Here is a 20,115-nt window from a genome sequence, read left to right on the forward strand (position 1 = left end):
GTGTAATGATATAATAAATATGTTATACTTCCAAAAAGGTTATAATTATATTCTAAATTATAATAACCTATAGTGCTTCAGATGAAAATTGTTATTTTTTGTAAAAAATATAGCAGTTTCTTCATAGCCAGTAACACAAAAAGACCTTAATTTATAAGATTATATTTTCCTTTCAGATCAGTATTCTCAAGTACTACACCATCCCTGATCAGATTTCCTAAACACATAAACATTATCCCCTTGTTCTTTCATAAACTTGAAAAGTACCATTAAATTCCTCTAATTGGATTGTGTTTCAAATTCATTTGGAAGAGGTCTTTCATTCCAACTACTTTTCTTTCCTTGATCAAGTTATGCGTTATACTTATTAGCTATGAAGTCAAAGTTTTTAAAATGTCAGGGCTTTCAACAGTTCTATATTTCGTGTTGTGCTTCAGTTCCTTGTTACATAGAAAATACATGGTAGAGTAAGATTTATAACAGGATCTGTGATAACATCCTTCTCCTTGAACATGGTCTGTGTTCAACTTGGTGAATATAGTTTTGTCTTGTTACAATTTACAGTCTATTTTATTAAACTTTTATTCTTTTTCTTCTTCTCACACTTTCGTACCTTCTTACAAAAAATATACACTGAATCATAAACTCTGGTGGTAGTGGCTTGCTGTCTTGGTTTTTTGTAAATCACACCACATTGTTAATATGCCTTCTTAAAAAAGTACACACTGAATTCATAAACTGTGGTAGTAGTGGCTCTCGCTGTCTTGGTTCTGTGAAATCTATTGTTTTACCATATTCAGTCCTTAACCAACTGCCATTTTATACTAAGCAGATAAGAATACCAGTTCATTGTTGTAATGGGCCTACTTTGATTGTTAATGTATAAATTATCTTGTATTTTTCACCAAACTCCATGGGGTTTGTTGAGGGTTTCTAACATGCATTCCTCTTCGTGACGTTTTCCCATGACTTACACTAGATTTTGGTTTTACTAGTCCTGTACTGTAGACTGTAATAAATAAATGACACAAAGTGCCCATGATAACATCACATGATTATTTTTTTCTTGTTGAGGTTGGGTAGAATGTATGGTCCTAGTGTACAGATATGATCCAGATGGGAAAAAGTAAGATGGAAAATTTAATTACTGTGAGTCTTTGACTTCTCATACAATAGTAGATGTATACTTTTTGTAGTTCATGCACAGTCTGGTTGTATAAAATCCATTACTATTCATTTTATTATTAATTATCATGAAGTAGTAGTTTTCAATTTTGCATCAAGCTACACAATGGGCTATCTGTGTGTCCATCACTGGTATCGTAAGCGGTTTCTAGCAATGTGAGTCCACAGACATACCACTGTGTTACAGATGAAGGTTTCCTTTATTTAAAATCCATATCATTAGTATGAAAGTATACTTTTCATTTCGTGATAACATTCAAAAGCGTGTTAAATTCATATCTATCTGCTATCAACAGCCAGTGTCTTCTCACCTTAGTGATATGTTTTTTAAAATATATATACATACTTGATGAAAATATTATTAGTACTTTATTTCAGAAATTTCAAATCAAACACAACTATCAGAGATCATTATATGTGGTGGCTGGATGAATAATTACTTACATTTAAAGGGACTTGACTCATTTACATAACAGTGAACTTAGAAAGTTATAACACTGGTTTTAAATTCTATGTGATATTAGAAATTCTGATAATTTTCTTTTTGTATCAAGTGAATCAGAGATACTAGTGTTTGTGTTCCAAAACATTTATGTGCAGAAGATATACACAAAAAAAAAACAATCTTGCATTGCATCTGGTTTTAAAATAAAGCACGATGAAATATTATCATTAACAATAAATACCAGTTTTAACCAGCCATTATTTTCCCAAAATAAACACATTTTCATCTACTTTCTACAACTAATTGTTAAAAAACTTAATGAAATCAGTGAAATACTTAAATAACTTCTATTTACTTTGACATAAGTTGTGTGTTGCCAGCTGGTAGCTTGTATTCCTTTTACACCTATGAAAGAGTCAGTTGTCAGGCCTTTTCACATTTTGTAAAAAAGTATGATATTTTAAAAAAGACATTGTAGATTTTATTCATGCACTTGTCATGTGTAATATGTGAGACATATTTAGATCTTTCCTTCACTTAAAACAGCACTGATAAACCTTCAAATTATTAATAGATATAACTCCTGCTTTGACTCATTGAAATATCATATATGGCAAATATCACTACTAAATATCCCACAATCTGAAAGTTTGCTGCAATGGAAAGTACAATATTAACACTAAAATTTGGATTGACTTGGATATTGTAGTTTCCTGATATTGGAATAAAGAAGTAATTTGGATATGTGTATACAAGTAAAATATAAAATTAAACCTAAATATACTATAATACATACACACAAATTATTTCTTTCTGCTTCCAAACTACAACATTGTAGGTGACATCTGAAGAATTACATCTTTGTTGGAATATGAACTGCAGTCACTGATGAAACATAAGATAGGTTACCTATTCAGTTTTATTGTTCAAGAGTTCTGTTATCACTGCTCTGCTATTGGATGCTGTGGAAACCCTCATACTCTTTCAATTCAGTCATTTTCTCCTTTAGATATCACTGATGGACAAAGTTTGTTTAATACCCGATTTTCAATATTTATTATTTTGCTCCATACATCAGACAGATGACACAGCACATCTTTAAGAGTAAACTACTTTTTTTTTACATTCCTCTATTTCTTTACTACTTCAATAGCAATTAACAGATGATAAATCAAATTTTGTTATTTACTTATAATCTTAGATATTTGATGACTCCCTGATTCATGGGTTAAAGCAACAGTTTGGATGGAAGTATTTGAGCAAAATATTAACTACATCCATCAGCTCAACAGGTAAGATGTACTAATCATTGTAACCAAGACAGGGACAATTAGCTGGTGGTTCCATCTTATGATGATGGACACAAGCCTCTGGTAAAGTATTTTGTTTAAACCTTTCTAGGTTTTCTTCAGTGATCCTAGTCTGTCTGTTACACTTGATGATCACAGGAAGAACTTTTATGCTTTTAATAGTGCTAGGTTTTGCCCTCTTCTTTTCACAAGAAAAATGCACTTATGTATGCCAGCTACACTTAAATAAATAAGGAGTGTAAGCCTATCCTTGGCACTTCCATAAACATGTCTCATTTGTATTGTATATTTGTTTTGGACTGAGCTTTTCATCAGCTTGATTTTACTTAGTAGGGTCTGTAACATAAGTCTTTCCTACTTTATAATTGGCAGAAAGTTTCTCACTGTGAGCTGTTTACATATTCATACCATGTGTAATCTTAAATATTTGCTTCCAACATTGTGAATATGAACATTCTTGACTCAAGTTTAATGCTTCTGGCAAACTTTAGCTGTAAAATTATCATTGGATCGAAAATGGGAACATGTTCAGTGCAGGCCTCAAATCCATTCATACAACACCTTAAAATGATCCAACAGTTTTGCTTGATAGAAATGCCATGTGCAGATCTGTGCCTTTGTTTGATTCACTCTTAGCATAAAAGCCAAACATTTTTTTTTCATGTTGCTTTATGTCATAAATAGTGGAATTTCACACCACCATAGTCTACATATAAACAACCCAACATTTCTTTTCTAGTCGTGTAGGCATTTTTATTATTTATTGTAACAAACGTCTGATTACAGTCCTAACCACTGACTTTTTTTGAAAGCACCATCAGGAACTTTTTCTGAGTGAGAACCATAATAATGGGCTAATAAAACAAAATATGATGAACACTTCAATGGAAAGCACAATTGCTGTAGCAGTGTAACATCAAGCACATAAATTTACCACTGGACAAGCTAGAGAGCATAAGGACTCATCTCTGAATAACTCATTTGCCAGATTTACAGCAGACAATTCTTGTTGTACACCTTGAAAATTTGCTTTTTTTAAATTTGTAACCAATATATCATTCATTATTTCCATATGCAGCAAAATAATACTAAACCTAAGAGAGAAAAGTTCATTTGCACCCAGATATTCCCCAATTTCCATGCTCCTAATCATTTATTGATTTGAAATTAAGAATAAATCCAAAATAGCAATGTTACTGGTAAGTTCCTTGACTAATTGGTGAAGAAAACCATCATGAAAAGTTTCCAAAACCTTAATTCCTAACAGTTCAAATCTCAACATTCTAACTATATATATATATATATATACCTGAACTTAATATTATCTGTAATTTTAACTTCATTAAAAGCTGCAATCTTAATCTCAGTGTAAAATTTTCACTAATTTCATCAGTATCAATTAATGGTCTGTAACACATTTTGAATAAGAACATTTTCCCTTTATATTCATTTATAGAAACCCAAATGGATTCAATCTCTTTACCATTGTATTTGATATCCTTAACTTACATGAGACACAAAGCTCACGTTGCACATGTAAAACCTCTCTTCCCACTTTAATAATCTGTCCATATTAAATAGCTTTCTAACACAAAACTTTTGTTATTAAAATCACATATATATTTAATGATGTTTCAGTTATTTCCACAGCATAAAAATCCATTCCTACCAGTGTACCAGCCACCAAATCCATATCTCAAACTTCTAGCATTACTACAGTAACAAGTAAGTGCCTATCCTAATAACTACTTCTAAATTTATTTTTCTGCTAAACATTTCTCAGACTCTTATTCTTTTGCATTGCATTATCCTTCGCCCTCACCTCTTGTTTATAGCTTCCCTTACAGCTGAATTAATCAAAGGGCTCCCTTCTTTCATTGAACTAATTCTACAAAACAAACCAATCTACTCATTCTTTGCATACTAATCTAATCCCAGTATTTAACCCCACTGATGTACTAACAACTTTACCCTTACACTTAACTCTTGGCAGAATCCCCCAAAAATGATGTTTTGGATTTTACTTTAAATCCACTATTATCTAACTAACTCGTGTGATAGAGCTCATCCTAAACTACCTTTCCCAACATCATCAGTAAATACATGCACCACAAAACACTACATCTCTTCTAGTTCCCTTATTATTCCTCCTATTCTGTTATTATTATCCTCAACTGTGTTTTGGTGGGATAATCTGATTCTTTTTCTTCCCATCTGCCCCTACAGATTAGTCTATCCACACGTCTTATCAAAGAATCATTTACAAAAATAATCTTATCATCCCACGTCCTTCCTTCTGGGGTTTTCTTCACTCCAGTAGTTCTTCTCTGGAAGATAAAGGCTGAAATTTGTTGCACAACAGCATGGGCTAATTACAACTAAATTCACCACTTTTACTCTATTGGTACTCTTACTAGCTTCTTAATATCATTGTTAACATAGGTATCACTTGTATATAAAAGCTTAAACTCCTCCTGTAATCCTGTTTCCATTTCTCACCGTCTTCACTTCTCTTTATATGTTGCCTTTAACTGTGATATCCTCTAGCCTTCAAACGTAGAAACTATATATAAAATTGTACATCTTTATTACCAGATTCAGTAAGTAGTAGAGTACTACTTTTCTACTAAAGTAGAAAATAAATAACGAACAGAAGACTTATTGTCAAAACTGTTGTTATTAAGCCTAAAATTCAAGTATAAGTTGTTTTTTAACCAGTTTGTCTTCATAGTAAATGAAGATTATCTATAAGTATATAGAACTTAATTAGTAGTGACAAGAACTAGTCTTTGATGTACACCGTTATTAATTAAAGAATAAAGCCTGTTTTACGATCTACCAGTACACGAAAACTTAAAATTCCGATGCATGAACTGAACTTAATTTGAAGGATAAGTAAAATTTGAACTTTAAAAATTTAACTTCAAACTTTAACCATCTTACATTTATTTACCAATCTCTGAATCTAGTTATTCCTTTGCAATTTATTCGATTTCCTACAAAGTGTGTAAGATTAATATCAAATATCTCTTAAAGTTCTTCAAAACTAACTACAAATATCTACTCTCTTCCACAATGCTCTCTAAATTAATACATTTAAACTATCAGATTGGAAAACAAAAGGTTTAGTATATAATATAAGAAAACAATATATTTTTTATAACAAGATAGAGAGTCAAATAACTACACGAGTATCAGTTTTTCCCGCTTCCTTTCATCATTAAATCTTAACACAAAATACGGTTTCTGCAGCCCTTTATTTATATTTTTCTTTTAAAGGGAAAAGACTAAACCTTTTAAAACGTATACTACTGGTTGTATTTTCGGCTTTTCAACCACCCCAACCTAATTCTAGTAATTTTCGTTATTAACCAGATGTAACGTGTTCATCAAATTGAAATAATCATGGAACACCTCACTAACAAAACTACTCAAACTTTGCAAATTAGCACCCTTCCTACAAACAAGAATAAATTATTATAAAAACCTTTTAGCTTATCTTTTGAATTTATACAACTTTATTTCTTAGTACTACGATTACGCTGCCATAAGATATGAGGTTCCTTATACGATGTTAGCATACGAGAGAATAACATATGATCGGACAAACACAACTACGTATTATTATAAAATGATTTCGAAATTTTCGTCATAAGTATTTAAGAGACTTCATAAATTATGGTAATTGATCTATTTTACACCAATATTTTTTATTTTGTCATGTAGATTTATCAGTTTAAGTCCAAGTTATACAGTGGGCTATTTAAGAATTGCCCACTGCGAGGAATACAGCCCAGAGAAGCTAGTTTTGTAAAGACATCCATTATGTTAAGTTTATGTGATTCTTAAACCAATTAAATAAGCAAGCTGCTCCAGTATTATCGAGGCAACAATACCTTTGTCAACTAATAGTACTGCATAAACAATATTCTATCTACATTACCTAATAAGATTTGTATTGTCGAAAGAAATTGTAAAGCGAACCTAAATAAGTATTATATTTGTTTTCATCTGAGCTTCAGTCTGAAATCTTAAGGCAGTTTCCTTATTGTTTATTACATCTAATTTACTTGAGTTGGAACTCCAACCACTTTGTATTTTTCCAGGTGACGTGTCTTGCACCCTGCGAAATGTTTGATTACTACTTTTAACCTTAAAAAAACATAATTGAATTTATAATCACTATTGTCAGTAAGTCTTTTTTACCTAACAATGTTTTAACAGTTCTTGACGTCACACACGCAACAATACCTTGTGCGCATTGTAACAATGGTATTTTACTTAGAATCGAATAAAAAAACTGTCTTAGAATGTACAGTGGAGACAAGAAGGAATGGTTATTGCTATTTTTTCGAGGTTTTCATATTGACGTTAGTTCAATCTTGTTTCAGGGAATAAAGTAATCGACAAAATTGAACGTGGTTATACTCTCACACTTTGTGCTCAAATGAAAATTACTTGGTATACGCCTCTTTGTGAAATAGTGAGTAGCAGTGAGAAGCGAATGCGAGGGTAAGATGGCGAATTAGTGTTAACAGAAATACAGTTTGAAGATTCTGGAAGATACAAATGTGAAAATAATGAAGGAGAGCAGAAACATGATGTCACAGGTGAATTCAAAGTTTTGTTTTTAGATCTTATTTTCGTTTATTATTGTATATTAATTTAACAGCAAAACCTCTTGAATGAAAATTGCCCAACTCACTTTTAAATGTATTGCAACCATAACATTTTCGTTTGACTTTGATTTTTCACCCACCATGAGTATTTATTACAAAATAATTGCTATTGCCGATGTATACAAAAAGATTTTGAATATTACGAAAATAGTATCACTTTTCTCTTAAGTATTTGTCATCACAGTTTGTATGTGTTTTATTTAGCGCAAAGCTACACAAGGGCTATCTGTGCTAACCATCCCTAATTTAGCTGTGTAAGACTAGCGAGAAGGCAGCTAGTCATCACCACCCACCATAACTCTTGGGCTACTCTTTTACCAACGAAGAGTGGGATTGACTGTATTTTATAACGCGCACACAGCTGAAAGGGCGAGATAGTTTGGTGCGACCGGGATACAAATCCGCATACCTCAGATTTCGAGTCAAACGCCATGCTGTAAGCTGATGAAGCGTTTTGGTTAACATTGTTAAATGTGGGTTCAGTCTGTTAATACTATTTTCCTACGAGTCTTGTTCTCTAGGTTAGCTCTACACACATTTATATCTATAGAAATGAGATATTTTCATTTTAAACTTAATTTTTACCATAAACAGATGTTTCTTTACTCGTATAAAGTTTTGTTGGAGAGGCTGGTGAAGTCTAATAATTATGCTTAAAATCACACTTGCTTGTAGATATTTATGCATTATTATTCTCAGCTCTTACGAACTTTACATCAGTAGTGTGTGCAAATATCACGTTTCAGGTCTGATGTTTTCTTTAATGTTAGAACTCCTCAGTAGGGCTTTACTTTAGCAACCAAAAAAAATTTTTATGCAACGTAAATATATAGCATGGGTTTTAAATGTTTAAGTTGGTGAAACAATAAAGCTCTTTGGTTAACAAAAGAGTTAAAAATCACTTCAAACGATGATGTTCTTTTACCATAGTTCTCCCAAAATGATTTTACACGCTTTGATTTATGTCTGTATTAGACTGAGTGTGTCAAAACAAGTTTTAATTGAAACGTGTAATTTAACTTTCATTTGTTTCAAGAATTTTTTCTTTTGCACTTATTCTAGAGAAACCTTATATTCCAGCGGTAACAGTAAAGATGCTAATATAGATTAATGCTTTGTTCATATATTTTCCAGTGTATGCTCCAGTGAAGAACCTCGCCTGCACTCGAAGATACAGAAAAAATGCTGACAGGTGTTGTAAGTATATGGTTTGTTTTGATTTTCTCGCAAAGCTGAACAAGGGCTATCTATGCTAGCCGTTCCTAATTATGCAGTTTAAGACTAGAGTCGAAGTTGATTTAACTAATTGTATCATACGGAACTGTATAGTAAGTTAAAAAATTAGTGAGATTTTGTTCACTGAAATAATCCTACTAGTGAGGAGCTCAAATAACGTAATAGTTGTTATTTTTTTAGGTACCAGTTAACTGTAAAAATATATAAATTGGCGAATTTTAAAATTTTCGTTATCAAACTGCATTATAAATGCAAGAATTATCATGCTTATTCACGTAAAATATTAACTCTAGATTATCGTTGAACATACAGAATTGTACCACTTTTCCATTATTATTGTCTTCCATTAGAAATTTTCTTTCGGTCTTGCGTAATCGATACGATATGTAAATTTCGTTTACATACGACGTTCCCTCTCAAGATCAAACTGAAGTGGTTCTCGAGTTTACGTTCCCTCTTCTTCACACCTGCAGTTACAAAATATCCTGGGTGGGTGAAAGACGTATCAGTCATTTTGATCTGTTTTATTGCTTTATGGTAAGTTTGTGTTATCTTCCAGTTTTATAATTAACGTGTGTAGAACACAAGAATTAATCATTTGATCATATTGGGGTGGGAGAGTACCTGGCCTCAATACCCAATTATGTTTGAACTGAATATTGGAATTGGGTGTTCAGTTACAGCGCTACCACATTTGAAAATGTCATGTGTGTTGAGTGGCCCTTTAATATATAACAGGATTGGGCCAAACTTGCTTAACGTAGGAACCATATATGATAAACTTCAGATGTTTGAGAGCCACCAGACATGAACAAATATTACAAACACGTTTTTATTGTTACATGCGCATTTTGTTACATACATTTTATATAAATATTAAAAAAAACATATGGCCGTAAAAATATTTATTCATGTATGTAGTTTGTAAACTGTTAATTTGTATTAGTTACAAGAATCACAAAGTACACATACACTGTTGGCCCAAATCTTAAGATCAATGAAAATAAAGAGAAAAATATGCATTTTGCATTGTTAGACTCGACCGCTTATTTGAGTAGAACTTCGAAAGATAGAAATAAGAAAAGGGAAAGTAAAAATTAAAACGTTTTCAGCATTTAATAGGGCAAATGTGAACACTATGAACTTAGCCTGAATACTAGCTGGTTAAAAGTTTAAGACCATATCCAAAGGAAGTCTTAAACAGGGTAGGAATGACCAACAAGGGTCTTCTTTCACAGTTACATCAGAGGAAACATAACGAATAAATATCGCCAGTCATGGTTTGTCTTCTATGTCTGTAGTTTCAACAAGGGAATTTTTTAAAATAATTTGCATTTTACCTGTGAAAAGAAACAACAAGCCCCAATACGCGCCACGCAATCAAACTATAGAGCGCCCAGTATCACATTAACTCTCTATTAATTTAATTTCTCGCAACACAGCCACACACGCCATAATGACGCCCACTAAAACTAACATTGTCAGCACTGGCTTGTACAATTACTGATTCTCCAGCACAATTCCTCTGTAATCTTTGCGGATCCAAAATTCTTTAATTTCTGACTTTAATATAGTATTAGAATTAGGATTTAAATTCTTAACTATAATTACCCATGATGAATATTAAACTTACGTTTTAATCCAGCGAGCTCTTGGTTTATACCCGATACATAATTATAAATCTTGAAAATTTTTATTTACCTTTTATATTAATTGTGATGGAAAAAGGAGCTCAGCAAACATATTTCCGCGAGCCACACACTATGTGTAAAAGAGCCGCAATTTGACCACCCTTTGTATATAACGTGTGAAAATAACAATGTGGGCCTACTAAGGTTAAATATATGTAATGAAACAAAGGAATAAGGAGGAAACAAGTTGATATTTATGGTTTTAATACTTACCGAACATCAATATGATGATTTTTCTAGTATTTTGTGGATCTTTAAAGTGAATAAACAACAAAACATGTAGCTATTTAGAACCAATAGTTATTAGTATTGTGTTTATATAGGAAATTGAAGGGAAGAAAATAACGTGTTTTTTTTTTATTTCTCGTTTTGTTGCACAAGATTCTTATTTATGTTACTTTCAATAAATTTTGCTTTCTTTACAAACAATACTGTTAGAAAAATGTTCCTTCATATGAGATAGTATATTCATACACCTCTCTTCATAAGAGATATTGTGTTGTTACTCCTAATGTTAGCCGAGGTATTAATTTGGGGTCACTGCCTTCAACTATGTGATTCTTGATTACTTAAGCATAAGAGTGCTTTTACAGTTATATCTATAGCTAGATCCAATTTATAAATAAACGCGTTACCCATTATCCCTAGCGTACTTTATAAGAATGTGTGTTTTATTGGTCTTGAAACGCGTATTTTGTAATGATTTTGCAGCTTCATTTTTTGTTTTCTCTACCGGGTTGAAAACACTGAAGAAAACGGAAATATCTAGAAGCCAAATCTCCTGCTTATGAAAATATGACTCCTGGAGAAGAAGATATTTTAAAGTTTAATTCCAATTTCTTGAAATTTAGTTTTTCATAGAACAGTTGTATTTGAACCGTTAAAGACTTTATACTTTCATAGAACTGTTCTGCTTAAACTTCTAAGATGTAATTTTTTTGATAGAACTATTCCATTTAACCGTTTAAGATATAGTACTTCCTTAGAAGTGTTCCAAATAAACAGCTGAGGTGTGGTACTTTCATGGACGTTTTGTACTTAAACATTTTAGGTGCATTAGTTTTATAGAATGTTCTCTTTAGACTTAAGATGTAGTACTTTTGTGGAACTCTTCTTTTTAAACTATTCAAATGTAGTAATTTCATAGAAGTGTTTCAAATCAGCAGATGAGTTAGGTTTTGTATCTTCACAGAAGTTTCATATTTAAACTGTTTAGGTGTATTACTTTTATAGAACTGTTGTATTTAGACTGTTGAGATGTAATTTTTTTCATAGACCTGTTCTTTTCAATCCGTTAAATATGGTAATTTCATACAAATGTGCCTAATAGATTGTTGAGGTGTAGTACTTTGATAAAAAAATGATCTATTTAAACCATTATGATGTTGTACTTCCTTAGAACCGTTCTAGATAAACTTTTGAACTTTAGAAGCTTCATAGAACTGTTCTATTTAACCGTTTAAGATGTAGTACTTTTGGGGAACTAATCTTTTTAAACTATTCAGTTGTAGTACATTCTTAGAAGTGTTCCAATTAACTCGCTGAAATGGGGTATTTTCATAGAAATTTTCTATTTAAACAGTTTAGGTGTCTTACTTTTATAGAACTGTATTCTTGATACTGTTGATATGTAATTTCTTGATAGGACAGTTCTATTTAAACGGTTAAGATAAGGTACTTTGATAGAACTGTTCCATTTAGAGTGTTGAGGAGTAGTGCTTTCCTAAATATGTTCTGTTTAAACCGTTGAGTTGTCGGACTTTCACAGATTTGTTTTCGGTAAACATTTGAACCATAGGATCTCAAATACTGTTCCATTTAAACTCTTGAGATGAAAATTTTTGATAGAACTCTTTTTTATATGTCGTTATATTTTCTATCATTGAACTGTTCCATTGAATTTCTTTAAATTAAGTTATAGATTGAACTGTGAATTTTAAACAGTTAAGATGTTGCACTTAGAACTTTCTATTTAAACCTTTTTGATGTAGTAGTTTTATAAAACCAGTCTTTTTAACCTATTTAGGTGTAGTAATTTCAAAGAAGTTTTTCAAATAAGCAAATGAGTACCTTAATAGATGTTTTTAGTAAAACCGTTTAGGTGAATTATTTTTATAGAACTGTTCAATTTTAGACTGTTGAGATGTAATTTTTTTCGTAGACCAGTTCTATTTAAACCGTTAAATATGATATTTTCATAGAACTGTTCGTCTGAGACTGTTGAGGTGTAGTGCTTTCACAAAAATATTCCATTTGAACCATTAAGATGTTGTACTTCCTTCGAACCGTTCTAGATAAAGTTTTGAACTGTAGAATATTAATAGAACTGTTCAATTTAAACTGTTGAGATATAATTCTTCGATAGAAATCTTCTAATTAACCGTTTGAGATGTAGTATTTTTGTAGAACTCGTCTTTTCAGCTTTTTAAGAGTAGTTCTTTCTTAGTTGTGTTTCAAATAAACAGATGAGGTGTATCACGTTTACAGAACTGTTGTCTTTAGACTGTTGTGACGTAATGTTTTGTAGGCCAGATCTATTTAAGTCGTTAAGAGATGGTAATTTGATAGAACCTTCTATTTAGACTGTTGAGGTGCAGTACTCTCATGAAACTATTCCATTTAGGGTGTTGAGGTGTAGTACTCTCACAGAACTGTTCCATTTAGAGTGTTCAGGTGTAGTGCTTTTTTATATATGTTCTATTTAAGTCGTTAAGATGTCGTACTTTCGGAGAACTGTTCTATTTAAACGCTTGAGATGTACATTTTTGATAGAACTCTCCGTTATAAGTCGGTGTATGTTCTTTAATTGAGCTGTTCTATTGACTTTCATCAAATTTAGATTTTGATTGTACGGTGCTATTTAAACAGTTAAGATGTTGATATTTCTTATTACTTTCTACATAAACATTTTTAGTAGCAGGTTTATAAAACCAATCTTGTTAATATATTCAGGTGTTGTAATTACGTTGAAGTGTTTGAAATAAGCAGATGAGGTTTTGTACCGTTATAGAAGTTTTCTATTTAAACCGTTTATGTGTATTAATTTTTTGTAGAACTGTTGTATTTGGACTGTTGATATGTAATTTTCTAATATATCTGTTCTATCCAATTCGTTAAAAGTGTTACCTCTATAGAACTGTGTCTCACAGATTGTTGAGATGTAGTACTTTGATGAAAATGTTCTATTTAAACTATTAAGATGCTGTACTTCTTTAGAACCGTGTAGATAAACTTTTGAACTTTAGTAGATTCATAGAACTGTTCTATTTAAACTGTTGAGGTGTAATTTTTTGATAAAACTCTTTAATGTAATCGTTTAAGATATAGTGCTTTTGAAGAACTCTTCTCTTTAGACTATTCATTTGTCGTACTTTCTTAGAAGTGTTCCAAATATAAAGCAGAAGTGTGGTACTTTGATGGAAGTTTTCGACTTAAACATTTTTGGTGTATTACTTTTATAGAACTGTTATTTTTAGCGTTATGATGTAGTAGATTTATAGAAGTGTTCTTTTTAAATTATTCAGCTGTAGTACTTCTTTAGAAGTGTTCCAAATAAACAAGTGAGGTGTTGTACTTTCATAGAAATTTTCTATTTAAAGAGTTTATGTGTATTACGTTTACATAACTGTTGTCTTTAGACTGTTGAGATGTAATGTTTTGTAGGCCAGATATATTTAAGTCGTTAAGAAGTTGTAATTTGATAGAACCTTTCATTTAGAGTGTTAAAGTGTAGTATTCTCATAGAACTGTTCCATTTAGAGTGTTGAGGTGTAGTGCTTTCTTTTATATGTTTTCTTTAAATCGTTAAGATGTCGTACTTTCACAGAACTGTTCTTGGTAAACATTTGAACAGTATGATATCACAGAACAGTTCTATTTAAACTCTTCAGATTAAATTTTTGATAGAATTCTCCGTTATAAGTCGGTATATATTCTTTGATTGAACTGTTGTATTGAATTTCTTGAAATTTAGTTTTTGATAGTACGGTGCTATTTAAACAGTTAAGATGTTGATTTTTAAAGATTTTTCAGTAGTAGGTTTATAAGACCAATCCTTTTAAGCTATTCAGCTGTTCTAACTTCGTAGAAGTGTTTGAAATAAGCAGATGAGGTTTTGTACCTTAATAGAAGTTTTCTATTTAAAGCGTTTCTGTGTATTACTTGTATAGAACTGTTGTATTTGGTCTGTTGAGATGTAATTTTCTAATTGACCTGTTCTATCCAATCCGTTAAATATGGTTCCTTCTTAGGACTGTGTCTCATAGATTGTTGAGGTGTAGTACTTTGATGAAAATGTTCTATTTAAAGTATTAAGATGTGTACTTCTTTAGAACCGTTGTAAATAATCTTTTGAACTTTAGAAGATTCATAGAACTGTTTTATTTAAACTGTTTAGGTGTAATTTTTTGATAGAACTGTTTTATATAACCGTTTTAGATTTAGTGCTTTTGAGGAACTCTTCTTTTTCAACTATTCAGTTGCAGTACATTCTTCAAAGTGTTCCAAATAAACCCCTGAGTTGTGTATCATGAATGGAAGTTTTATACTTAAACATTTTTGGTGTATTACTTTTGTATAACTATTTTATTTAGCGTTATGATGTAGTAGGTTTATAGAAGTGTTCTTTTTAAACTATTCAGCTGTAGTACTTCTTTAGAAGTGTTCCAAATAAACAAGTGAGGTGTGGTACTTTCATAGAAGTTTTCTATTTAAAGAGTTTAGGTGTATAACGTTTGCAGAACCGTTGTCTATAGACTGTTGAGATGTAATGTTTTGTAGGCCAGATCAATTTAAACCGTTAAGAGGTGGTAATTTGATAGAAACTTCCATTTAGACTTTTGAGGTGCAGTACTCTCATAGAACTGTTCCATTTAGTCTGTTGAGGTGTAGTACTGTCATAGAACTGTTTCATTTAGAGTGTTATGGTGTAGAGCTTTTTTATGTATGTTCTTTTAAATCGTTAAGATGTCTTACTTTCACAGAACTGTTCTAGGTCAACATTTGAACAGTAGGATTTCCCAGAACTGTTCTCTTTAAACTCTTGAGATGTAAATTTTTAATAGAATACTCCGTTTTAAGTCGGTGTATGTTCTTTGATTGAATTGTTGTATTGAATTTATTGAAATTTAGTTTTTGATCGTACGGTGCTATTTAAACAGTAAAGATGTTGATTTGATTTCTTTCTACATAAACATTTTTCAGTAGTAGGTTTATAAGACCAATCTTTTTAAACTATTCAGGTGTTGTAATTTCGTAGAAGTGTTTGAAACAAGCATATGAGGTTTTGTACCTTTATAGAAGTTTTCTATTTAAACCGTTTATGTGTATTACTTTCATATAACTGTTGTATTTGGATCGTTGAGATGTAATTTTCTAATATATCTGTTCTATTCATTTCCTTAAAAGTGTTACCTTTATAAAACTGTGTCTCATAGATTTTTGAGATGTAATACTTTTATCAAAATGTTCTATTTAAAGTATTAAGATGTTGTACTTTTTTAGAACCGTTGTAGATAAACTTTTGAACTTTAGAAGATTCATAGAACTGTTTTATTTAAACTGTTTAGGTGTAATTTTTTGATAGAACTGTTTTATATAACCGTTTTAGATTTAGTGCTTTTGAGGAACTCTTCTTTTTCAACTATTCAGTTGCAGTACATTCTTCAAAGTGTTCCAAATAAACCCCTGAGTTGTGTATCATGAATGGAAGTTTTATACTTAAACATTTTTGGTGTATTACTTTTGTATAACTATTTTATTTAGCGTTATGATGTAGTAGGTTTATAGAAGTGTTCTTTTTAAACTTTTCAGCTGTAGTAGTTCTTTAGAAGTGTTCCAAATAAACAAGTGAGGTGTGGTAGTTTCATAGAAATTTTCTATTTAAAGAGTTTAGGTGTATAACGTTTGCAGAACCGTTGTCTATAGACTGTTGAGATGTAATGTTTTGTAGGCCAGATCAATTTAAACCGTTAAGAGGTGGTAATTTGATAGAAACTTCCATTTAGACTTTTGAGGTGCAGTACTCTCATAGAACTGTTCCATTTAGTCTGTTGAGGTGTAGTACTGTCATAGAACTGTTTCATTTAGAGTGTTATGGTGTAGAGCTTTTTTATGTATGTTCTTTTAAATCGTTAAGATGTCTTACTTTCACAGAACTGTTCTAGGAAAACATTTGAACAGTAGGATTTCACAGAACTGTTCTATTTAAACTCTTGAGATGTAAATTTTTAATAGAATTCTCCGTTTTAAGTTGGTGTATGTTCTTTGATTGAATTGTTCTATTGAATTTATTGAAATTTAGTTTTTGATCGTACGGTGCTATTTAAACAGTAAAGATGTTGATTTGATTTCTTTCTACATAAACATTTTTCAGTAGTAGGTTTATAAGACCAATCTTTTTAAACTATTCAGGTGTTGTAATTTCGTAGAAGTGTTTGAAATAAGCAGATGAGGTTTTGTAACTTTATAGAAGTTTTCTATTTAAACCGTTTATGTGTATTCTTTTTTGATAGAACTGTTATATTTAAACTCTTGAGATGTAAATTTTTGATACAATTCTCCTTTATAAGTCGGTATATGTTCTTTGATTGAACTGTTCTACTGAATTTCTTGAAATTTAGTTTTTGAACGTACGGTGCTATTTAAACAGTTAAGATGTTGATCTTTCTTATTACTTTCTACATAAACATTTTTATGTAGTAGGTTTATAAAACCAATCCTTTTAAACTATTCAGGTGTTGTAACTTCGTAGAAGTGTTTGAAATAAGCAGATGAGGTTTTGTATGTTTATTGAAGTTTTCTATTTAAACCGTTTATGTGTATTAATTTTTTATAGAACTGTTGTATTTGAACTGTTGAGATATGATTTTCTAATATATCTGTTCTATCCAATTCGTTAAAAGTGTTACCATTATAAAACTGTGTCTCATAGATTTTTGAGATGTAATACTTTTATCAAAATATTCTATTTAAAGTATTAAGATGTACTTTTTTAGAACCGTTGACGATAAACTTTTGAACTTTAGAAGATTCATGGATCTGTTTTATTTAAACTGTTTAGGTGTAATTTTTTGATAGAACTGTTTTATGTAACCGTTTTAGATTTAGTGCTTTTGAGGAACTCTTCTTTTTAAACTATTCAGTTGCAGTACATTCTTCGAAGTGTTTTAAAGAAACAGCTTAGGTGTGGTACTTTGATAAATGTTTTCCACTTAAACATTTTTGGTGTATTACTTTTATAGAACTGTTCTTTTAGCGTTATGATGTAGTAGATTTATAGAAGTGTTCTTTTTAAACTATTCAGCTGTAGTACTTCTTTAGAAGTGTTCCAAATAAACAAGTGAGGTGTGGTACTTTCATAGAAATTTTCTATTTAAATAGTTTAGGTGTATTACGTTTACAGAACTGTTGTCTTTAGACTGTTGAGATGTAATGTGTTGTTGGCCAGATCTATTTAAGTCGTTAAGAGGTTATAATTTGATAGAACCTTCCATTTAGAGTGTGAAAGTGCAGTACTCTCATAGAACTGTTCCATTTAGAGTGTTGAGGTGTTGTGCTTTCTTGTGTATGTTCTGTTTAAATCGTTACGATGTCGTACTTTCACAGAACTGTTCTAGGTAAACATTTGAACAGTATGATATCACAGAACTGTTATATTTAAACTCTTGAGATGTAAATTTTTGATAGAATTCTCCTTTATAAGTCGGTATATGTTCTTTGATTGAACTGTTCTACTGAATTTCTTGAAATTTCGTTTTTGATCGTACGGTGCTATTTGAAGAGTTAAGATGTACTTTCTTATAACTTTGTACATAAACATTTTTATGTAGTAGGTTTATAAAACCAATCCTTTTAAGCTATTCAGCTGTTCTAACTTCGTAGAAGTGTTTGAAATAAGCAGATGAGGTTTTGTACCTTAATAGAAGTTTTCTATTTAAACCGTTTCTGTGTATTACTTGTATAGAACTGTTGTATTTGGACTGTTGAGATGTAATTTTCTAATTGACCTGTTCTATCCAATCCGTTAAATATGGTTCCTTCTTAGGACTGTGTCTCATAGATTGTTGAGGTGTAGTACTTTGATGAAAATGTTCTATTTAAAGTATTAAGATGTGTACTTCTTTAGAACCGTTGTAGATAATCTTTTGAACTTTAGAAGATTCATAGAACTGTTTTATTTAAACTGTTTAGGTGTAATTTTTTGATAGAACTGTTTTATGTAACCGTTTAAGATGTAGTGGTATTGACGAACTCTTCTTTTTAAACTATTCAGTTGCAGTACATTTTTCGAAGTGTTCCAAATAAACCCCTGAGTTGTGTTTGATGAATGGAAGTTTTCTACTTAAACATTTTTGGTGTATTACTTTTATGGAACTATTCTTTTTAGCGTTATGATGTAGTAGGTTTATAGAAGTGTTCTTTTTAAACTATTCAGCTGTAGTACTTCTTTAGAAGTGTTCCAAATAAACAAGTGAGGTGTGGTACTTTCATAGAAATTTTCTATTTAAAGAGTTTAGGTGTATTACGTTTACAGAACTGTTGTCTTTAGACTGTTGAGATGTAATGTTTTATAGGCCAGATCTATTTAAGTCGTTAAGAGGTGGTAATTTGATAGAACCTTCCATTTAGACTGTTGAGGTGCAGTACTCTCATAGAACTGTTCCATTTAGAGTTTTATGGTGTAGTGCTTTTTTATGTATGTTCTTTTAAATTCGTAAGATGTCTTACTTTCACAGAACTGTTCTAGGTAAACATTTGAACAGTAGGATTTCACAGAACTGTTCTATTTAAACTCTTGAGATGTAAATTTTTAATAGAATTCTCCGTTTTAAGTCGGTGTATGTTCTTTGATTGAATTGTTCTATTGAATTTATTGAAATTTAGTTTTGATCGTACGGTGCTATTTAAACAGTTAAGATGTTGATCTTATTACTTTCTACATAAACATTTTTCAGTAGTAGGTTTATAAGACCAATCTTTTTAAACTATTCAGGTGTTGTAATTTCGTAGAAGTGTTTGAAATAAGCAGATGAGGTTTTGTATGTTTATTGAAGTTTTGTATTTAAACCGTTTATGTGTATTAATTTTTTATAGAACTGTTGTATTTGAACTGTTGAGATATGATTTTCTAATATATCTGTTCTATCCAATTCGTTAAAAGTGTTACCATTATAAAACTGTGTCTCATAGATTTTTGAGATGTAGTACTTTGATCAAAATGTTCTATTTAAAGTATTAAGATGTACTTTTTTTAGAACCGTTGTAGATAAACTTTTGAACTTTAGAAGATTCATGGATCTGTTTTATTTAAACTGTTTAGGTGTAATTTTTTGATAGAACTGTTTTATGTAACCGTTTTAGATTTAGTGCTTTTGAGGAACTCTTCTTTTTAAACTATTCAGTTGCAGTACATTCTTCGAAGTGTTTTAAAGAAACAGCTTAGGTGTGGTACTTTGATAAATGTTTTCCACTTAAACATTTTTGGTGTATTACTTTTATAGAACTGTTATTTTAGCGTTATGAAGTAGTAGATTTATAGAAGTGTTCTTTTTAAACTACTCAGCTGTAGT

The sequence above is a fragment of the Tachypleus tridentatus genome, chromosome 1 (genome assembly GCF_004210375.1).
Source record: "Tachypleus tridentatus isolate NWPU-2018 chromosome 1, ASM421037v1, whole genome shotgun sequence".
In the NCBI taxonomy this organism is placed as follows: domain Eukaryota; kingdom Metazoa; phylum Arthropoda; class Merostomata; order Xiphosura; family Limulidae; genus Tachypleus; species Tachypleus tridentatus.